At 46.1% G+C, this 7638-nt stretch overlaps 1 protein-coding gene across 1 annotated transcript in view; it reads left to right on the top strand.

Moving 5' to 3' along the window:
- Positions 1-2258: 2258 nt before the first annotated feature.
- Positions 2259-7638, top strand: part of LOC133349280 (disks large-associated protein 2-like) — a 160959-nt gene continuing 155579 nt past the window's right edge. The window contains exon 1 of the mRNA XM_061562650.1: positions 2259-2306. The gene's annotated coding sequence lies outside the window, so the exon portion shown is untranslated. The remainder of the gene's footprint in view (positions 2307-7638) is intronic.

The following is a 7638-nucleotide window of genomic DNA, read 5'->3' as shown; positions in this document are numbered from 1 at the left end:
TCCTGTCTGCTTCATTGTGAACATGCAGTGTCCCCTGGTGATACTCACATCCATGTGTCATCATGTGTCCAAGTCGCAATTGAATTTCCTGGAGAGAAAAAAATATATAGCAGCAGTTTTACGAGGTGACCGACCGCTTAGGAGGGGCATTGTTTTGTAAATTCTGAATGCCTTTAGCAGCCACTTTTGTATTTGTGCAACATGATGCGGGGTTACATTTGAAACAAATATCTGCTGTATTCATTGGCCCTCCGGTCTGCTGATATGCAAAGGTCGCTGAAAACAGACGACGGGTAAAACGACAGAGATGATTACCGCGTGGAGTCGCATCCACAGTGCCCTGTGGAGAGTACAGTGTTCGGTTAGTTGCACACTCTCGCTGCTGTTGATGTCAGCCCGGTTGTTTATGGTGTGAACGAGCTTTGCAAAATTACGCACAGTGTTTCCATATCCACACGAGACCCCTCCTCTCCATTTACGACACGTTGCTAATTGGATGGTGTATAACCTTGAGTCAAATGTTGCATGGCAGGATTATTACATCATGCATCTGCACAATACTGTATTTGCAATTATACGTGCTAAATTAAATTCAACGTGTATCCTATATATGCAATATGTCCACCAAGGTGAAGCACACGTCATAATGTGCGATTATGCAACGTCGTTACGTCGAGTGAGAGGGTGGCGGTGTGGCAGCGTCGTGGTTAGCGAACTGGAACGCGAAGCCGGCCACCCCATGAGTTCGATTCCCGGTCACGGCCCACAACATCAGCGGTGAGCGATATCTGAGCCGGTCCTGTGCCCTCAAGCCGCAGCATAGCGATGCCTACGACCCCAGCGCAACTGACGGCCGCTGCTTACAATCACAATAAACACAGTGTCCTCACACACCGCTCACACCGTGAAAACGAGTGGCAGCGTAACGTGCAACGGGGAAACTGCTGTCGATTTACATCTCGGGGCACGCCGGGGGGAACAATCCCGTCGCTTTCACGCTGCTCACGCGATCTGCCATTTTCGGTGACTCTTCAAACACCCTCTGCCGTGCAAAACAAGCAGGGGCTGTAGCTGCTGCTGGGGCTGTAGCTGCTGCAGGGGCTGTAGCTGCTGCTGGGGCTGTAGCTGCTGCTGGGGCTGTAGCTGCTGCTGGGGCTGCTGCTGCTGCTGGGGCTGTAGCTGCTGCTGGGGCTGTAGCTGCTGCTGGGGCTGTAGCTGCTGTAGCTGCTGCTGGGGCTGTAGCTGGCTGTAGCTGCTGCTGGGGCTGTAGCTGCTGCTGGGGCTGTAGCTGCTGCTGCTGGGGCTGTAGCTGCTGCTGGGGCTGCTGCTGCTGCAGGGGCTGTAGCTGCTGCTGGGGCTGTAGCTGCTGCTGGGGCTGTAGCTGCTGCAGGGGCTGTAGCTGCTGCTGCTGTAGCTGCTGCTGGGGCTGTAGCTGCTGCTGGGGCTGTAGCTGCTGCTGGGGCTGTAGCTGCTGCTGGGGCTGTAGCTGCTGCAGGGGCTGTAGCTGCTGCTGGGGCTGTAGCTGCTGCTGGGGCTGTAGCTGCTGCTGCTGCTGTAGCTGCTGCTGCTGTAGCTGCTGCTGCTGGGGCTGCTGCGAGGCAGGTTCACTCAGCCCGCGGCCACCGCAGAGGCTGAGACTGTTGCGCATCCAAGTCGCGGGTTCGTGCGCTCCCCAAAAAAACGAAGTTGCGACCGCGGTGGCGAGGATTGTGAAGGATAAGAAGCGGCACGCACCCACCCACAGCAAGCAGCGTGTGCCGCAGCTACCACCAGGCTCGCGGCAGGCAGCACCCAAGCCGATCCTGCGCTCCTGGGTCTCCCCACCCCCTTCATCCCTCCCTCCTCCCGGCCTCGCCGGCTCTCTTCCCCCCCTCCCGGACCCCCCCCCTCCACCAAACCCCACCTCACACGAGCCTCTACCCCCACCCCCCACACCATTGATCCTCAGTCCACTGCAGCGGCATCAGCATCAGCAAGCGTTCGTCCACGCTGCAATGGAACAATAACGTCTATTCGCTGTTAGCCCTCTGTGGCCGCTGCTGCCGCGTGAATTTAAAGGGGAATTCATAAGTGGGTGGTTTAGTCGACACTTTTTGTGAAGAAATAAAAAAGATAGACATTTAGACACGCGAATCGGGTGCGCGCGTGTGTCGGAAGCGTGTTTTCCACTCTTTTTGACTCTGGCTTGCAGCGAGATAAAGCGACGCAGTTTGTGTTGGGGAACTCTGCCATGAAACAGCAACTGAAAGACGCTCAACTCGCCTTTAGAACTTCCCTGCATCGGGGCAACTAGCATCCAGCTGTGGGTAAGGTGCAAGTGTTGTGTGTTTTTTTACGCGTGTGTTATTTTTGCCCAGTAGTGTCATTGTATGTGTTTATAGTGCATTGCTAGCGTGATTGGTTTTATTATTAAAATCAGAATATGTATTTATACCGGAGTAATCCGATGAGCTATGCGGCTCTTTTTCACAGATGTCAAGTAGGGGCGGGTAAGAAGGTTACAACATCAACAAACAATACAAAACACGATCGTAGTGCAGAGTACAACAGTGTACCTTGCCAGAGTGAGGTGTGGTTTTGTTGCCATTAAAGTTCATGGTTTATTGTAAACCTCTTAACGCACACGTGGAGATGAACCGTGGTCTGGCTTGATCTTTGCTTTGGCATTACCCTCGACAGCTTCAATCTCTGGATAATTAAACACATTGGTCGCACGCGTTTCAGTCTCTGGCTGGTGGAAAACGTGTTTGTGTGTGCGCGAAAATCGACCAAATCCTTCAACTTACATTACGCTGTGGGATGAAGTATGGTCAAACACCCCCCCCCCCCCCATACGAAATTAAGTGGGGAGAGGGCAAGGTCTTCATCCAGCAATAGATTGAAAAGAAAATTGCTGGAAATGTATAATCTTCATTATGAAATGGATCTCGAGATTTAACTTCTCAGTTTTTTGCTCTTTCCTTAAACGCGTGTTTTCATGGGAATCCAAACCTGTCAACCCCTTAGCAGTGCCTACCTTATTACAGACCAATTCAGACCTCATTGATCACCGCGTGCCCCTTATACATCTCAACGTTCATCCTACAAAGTCCCATCACAAGGGAGAAACACAAACAAATAGACAAAACAATGTTTGCCCGTATTGAAACGGCTGGACGCCGTATGGACCTGGAAACTCAATTTCCCTGTACAAGAATACGGGTTAAACCGTATGGGTTGACAGGTATGAAAATGTCGTATTGCATGAGTGGAACCTCAAAATACTTCACAACATCTACGTATGTGTCTGTTATTATATTTTCATACAGTCACTGATTAAGAAAATTTATGTTGTACTGGCACGTTTTCTCTTGGTATATATTGAATGATTTTTTTGAAGGACAGAAACAACTGATGCACAGAATTCAAAATGATAAGTACAGTATGTAAAGTAGTGTTCATAAGTGTGTTTATAAAGCCAAAACACACGTCTGCGTGTGTAAACCCAAAGGACTTATCAGATATATATATATCCCTGGCGAACCTTTGAAACATACTTTTACGTGCAAATGAAAGCAATTATGAGGTGAATACAGGGACTCTTATTGACATTCGTTGATGTAAGGGACTGTTGTTTAGTCTTTTACATTGCATATTTGTGTGCACTCCTAGAAGGATGGGTACATTTCGTTTCAGATTAAAGTACCTAACGATGCAACTTGGGTACTGTGATTATTTTTGAGAAGATAGCAAATCTATTTGGACAGGCGTATCCCATTGAAACCCACCACTATCGCCATCACCATTTGGTCTTGAAGTGATGTACAGTATTTAATCACTGTTTCCATCGCAGTACTTATTAAATGATAATTCCTCCGCAATATCGGCTCCCTGAACGATTTGCCCAACGTCGCATAAAACCTGCAGGATCAGCTTAGTGAAATCAATCTGCAGCGAAGGCAATACTCTGTATAACCTGTAGTTTTAAAAAAATGATGCTTTTTTAATTGATGAACGCTTTTCCAATTACGGACTATACATTGCACATAAATCGGGCTCTTAATGTCATATAACTGCCACCCGAACTGTAGATCGTGAAGACAGTGATAAAGGAGAGAAAACACGTCTGGTGTACCTGGGGGAAACCAGAGTAAGCCATGAATGTGCAATTAAACTGAGGGTGTTGTGGAGGGGAAATTAACGGAATGTGCTAATGACTTGAACATGGCACTGCCTACATTGAAGCTGACGCATACATACTGCACCCTCTCGTCAACATCAGGGGAGAGGGTGGCATAGCGGTGGGGCATCGGTTAGCACCCAGCTCCATGAACCTGGCCAACGAGTTCGATTCCAAGCCCCGGCTACCATCGGTGGCGAGTGACATCTGAACAAGTCTTGGACCAACGTCTTTCACCAACCAACCCGCATTGACCGGTGTGGTGAAGTATGGTCAAAACAACCCCCATAACCCACATGGCATGGGGAGAATTTCTTCCAGCAATTTGATTGGGGAAAAAATATCTGTACATTATTATCATTTACTTTACGATAAAATGACAATGTTGGTTCGGAAACGTAATTTACAGTGGAGTAACAATTATTTTACACGTATTTGAAGATTGTTTTACATAAGTAGTAAAATTAATTATATGTATTAGCATGCAATTGGTTTGTCAGATATGAATTGTCAGACATGAATGATCATTTTTGAGTCAACGTTCAGTGGTGTATCAACAAGAGAGAATTGTTTCTGTTAGCTTACATAACATTGTCAAACCACTGCTGGATGTGCCAGTTGTGGAAGTTAATGAACCATATTTCACCACACTGATCAGCGCCGTTTGGTGAAGGGGGCACCCAGGGACTGGTTCCGATATTACCCTCGACTGATGGTTAGCCATGGCTGGGAATCGATCTAAGGTCACTGGGTTCATAGTACAGTGCACTACTGTTATCACTTTCCCTAAATTTAATCAATATAATAATCGTCATCACATTTTACGTGATAACAATTATCAAGTAATTATCATAACCTTTTCAATCAAGTGTTTCGTATTTACACTCAAGATATGCTAGACATAAAAAAATTAAGCAAAAAAATGTGTAGCTGAGAAATTAAGTTGATTCAAACATTGACCAGAAGCCATTTTCCACGTACGACTCTTTAATCATTCAGTGAAATAATGCACCAACTGGAAATGTTCGATTACATTTAGCAAATGTTTCTTTTTCTGGTTGATTAAATATGTCCTTTAGAAAACCATATTTTAATTATCAAGCTAAATATACATTTACAATTGACTTCTAATTTGGCAAGGATTTGCAGCACTTTTAAAGATAGTATGTTTTAATGTTTTTGTATACTCATGTGTTTAATCTCTAGGTAAAAGTTAGGTCGCAGGCTCGTTAGTTGTTCGCTGCTATCAGCTTACAATGTTGCAAGGGAGCTATGTAATTGGGTGCTGTTGTTAATGGGTAATTGCTTGGAATCTGAACATATTTTTCTTTTCTTTTTAGAAATGTATACAGTGTCACAAGTTCTTGCTCTAATTTACAAACAACGGTTTTGGATAATGAAAGGGTTTAAAACAGGATAATTATCATAATACCAGGAAATAATCTGTCTCCAGGCTGTTAGAAGTAACACTTCGATAAGTTACAAGTACAGCGCATATCTGTGGCACGAGTCAATGGTTGGCATCCATCCCGTTACTTAGAGAGATTGCTTACTATGCAAAACACTTCCTAGCACTCAGCAATATAGGATGAGCTCTGGTTAAGGCTGCCACCCGGCTTTGGAGCTGAGTTATTGCCTTGTTTAATAAGCCTGGAACGGCTGGCAAAGGAAGCAAGTTGACTGTGTTCAGCCCTGGCAAAAAACACATCAGCATTGTTTCACTGAGTACCCATGCCAGGTATGGCCATTGCTATAAATTGGCATAGTGGCATTACACCCGGCGTAATTCACATCAGTGACTTAATTTATTAGCGTCAGTCATTTCTGTTGCCAGAGTTCCAAACGCTGAGATATATCTGTCTGCCTCTCGCCTTAGCATTCTACATTTGAAATACAAAAAAAGATGCCCGTGGAAGGTATTCAGGTTACATGTTCAACTGCTACTCAAATTGGCGTGCCAGCAACGAGGATTATGCGTGGCAATTTTAGAGCTTTCCACAACTCAGTGGAACATTTCATCATAACCATGTTTTGCGGGGGATTCAAATGTGACATGTTTATCGCATTCCTTGTTTTTTTTATGGCAGTTTAATATTTTTATTCAGAGAAAGATTAAAAAGTGCCTGTTTCATTATTCAATTGGAAACCTTATGTATGTATGTCTTGTTAGGATTTCATATAGAGACCAAAGTATTTTCACACAGCATTGCAACGGAGACAGTCTCAAGTGTTCTCACGACAGCAACAATCCTGCATTCAGGAGAATCCCGTCTGTCCATGGTCAACAGACGTGGCCACTGTCTATGAAACACTGTCATCTTTGTGCGGCATTTGGCTGCATAAATCTGCATTCCTCGTCTCCAAAAGTAAAAACAGCGTGGGCCTCTCAATAAGTTCTTGTCATCGAAATCGCGTTAGATCCTTGGGTGATTAAGGAAAATCGAAAAAGGAAGTTGTAATTTTCATTCAAAAAAAAATCATGGCTCCTTTAAACGTTTCTCAAATGTTCTGGAGCAGCGATGTTCAATGCCTGGCTTTAATGCCCAAGAGACCAGAGCCATCCACATCTTCCATTCAACATCCACATCTTCCATTCGACATCCGTGCGCGGTGGCGAGTGAAGAAATCCATGAAGCCAAGCTGCTCTCCAGGGAAGTACGACCTCGACATGGACGCGGTTGGGGTTTGCGTGACGGACAATGCTCCGGCCTTCTGAGATCACGACTGAAAGGGAAAAGTGAAGGCCGAGGGGCTAAAATGAGCCTATTTAGCAATCAGCGCACATTTATTTTCAGATTGCGCAAGAATACGGTCGAGACCGTAGCGTTAAGAAATCACCAACCGCTTCCTTTCGTTGCTACAAAAATACGATGTCACGTGCAAGCCATACAAATGCCCTTTAATAGGCGTGAAGTTGTGGGGAGCAATTGGGGGCTTCTTTGGCAGCCTGAGTGAGGCTTCGTCACCACGCATTATAGCGGTGTCCAAGCTGGGCCTGAGTGATGCAAAATTATAGTGCTTGCCACCTCCTCCACCCTTTCATCGGCATATCAACAATATATAATGCGCACCACGTTGTAACACAGCATTGCTCTCAGTGAGTTTACGTGTGTGTGTGGGTATGTGTGCGTATGTGTGCGAATGTGTGCGGATGTGAACGGTTGTGCAGTGTTAGCCGGTTGCGCTGCTAACCTGGCAATCCAAGTTTGATTCCCGCTCATGGCCAACACCAGTGACGATTATCTGAACCAGTCCTGGGCCTCCCCTGGGTCGACTCAGCCTCAAATGAGTACCTGGTGCGGTGAGTTAACATCACCACAGGGGAGACAAAGGCGGCCAGGCATGGTGCTGGCCACCCACCCCCTTGTGTGCTGTGCCGGCTTTCACAGTGCTCGCGAATACCACTTGCCCCAACAGTCGAGTTAAGGTTATACGGGGTATCTTTGACCACTTTGTTACAAATTCGGAAACCTTAGATC

This window comes from Lethenteron reissneri, chromosome 29 (assembly GCF_015708825.2).
Source record: "Lethenteron reissneri isolate LAM-NWPU_2019-01 chromosome 29, ASM1570882v1, whole genome shotgun sequence".
NCBI lineage: Eukaryota > Metazoa > Chordata > Hyperoartia > Petromyzontiformes > Petromyzontidae > Lethenteron > Lethenteron reissneri.
This window is presented reverse-complemented; position numbering and strand designations above follow the sequence as displayed.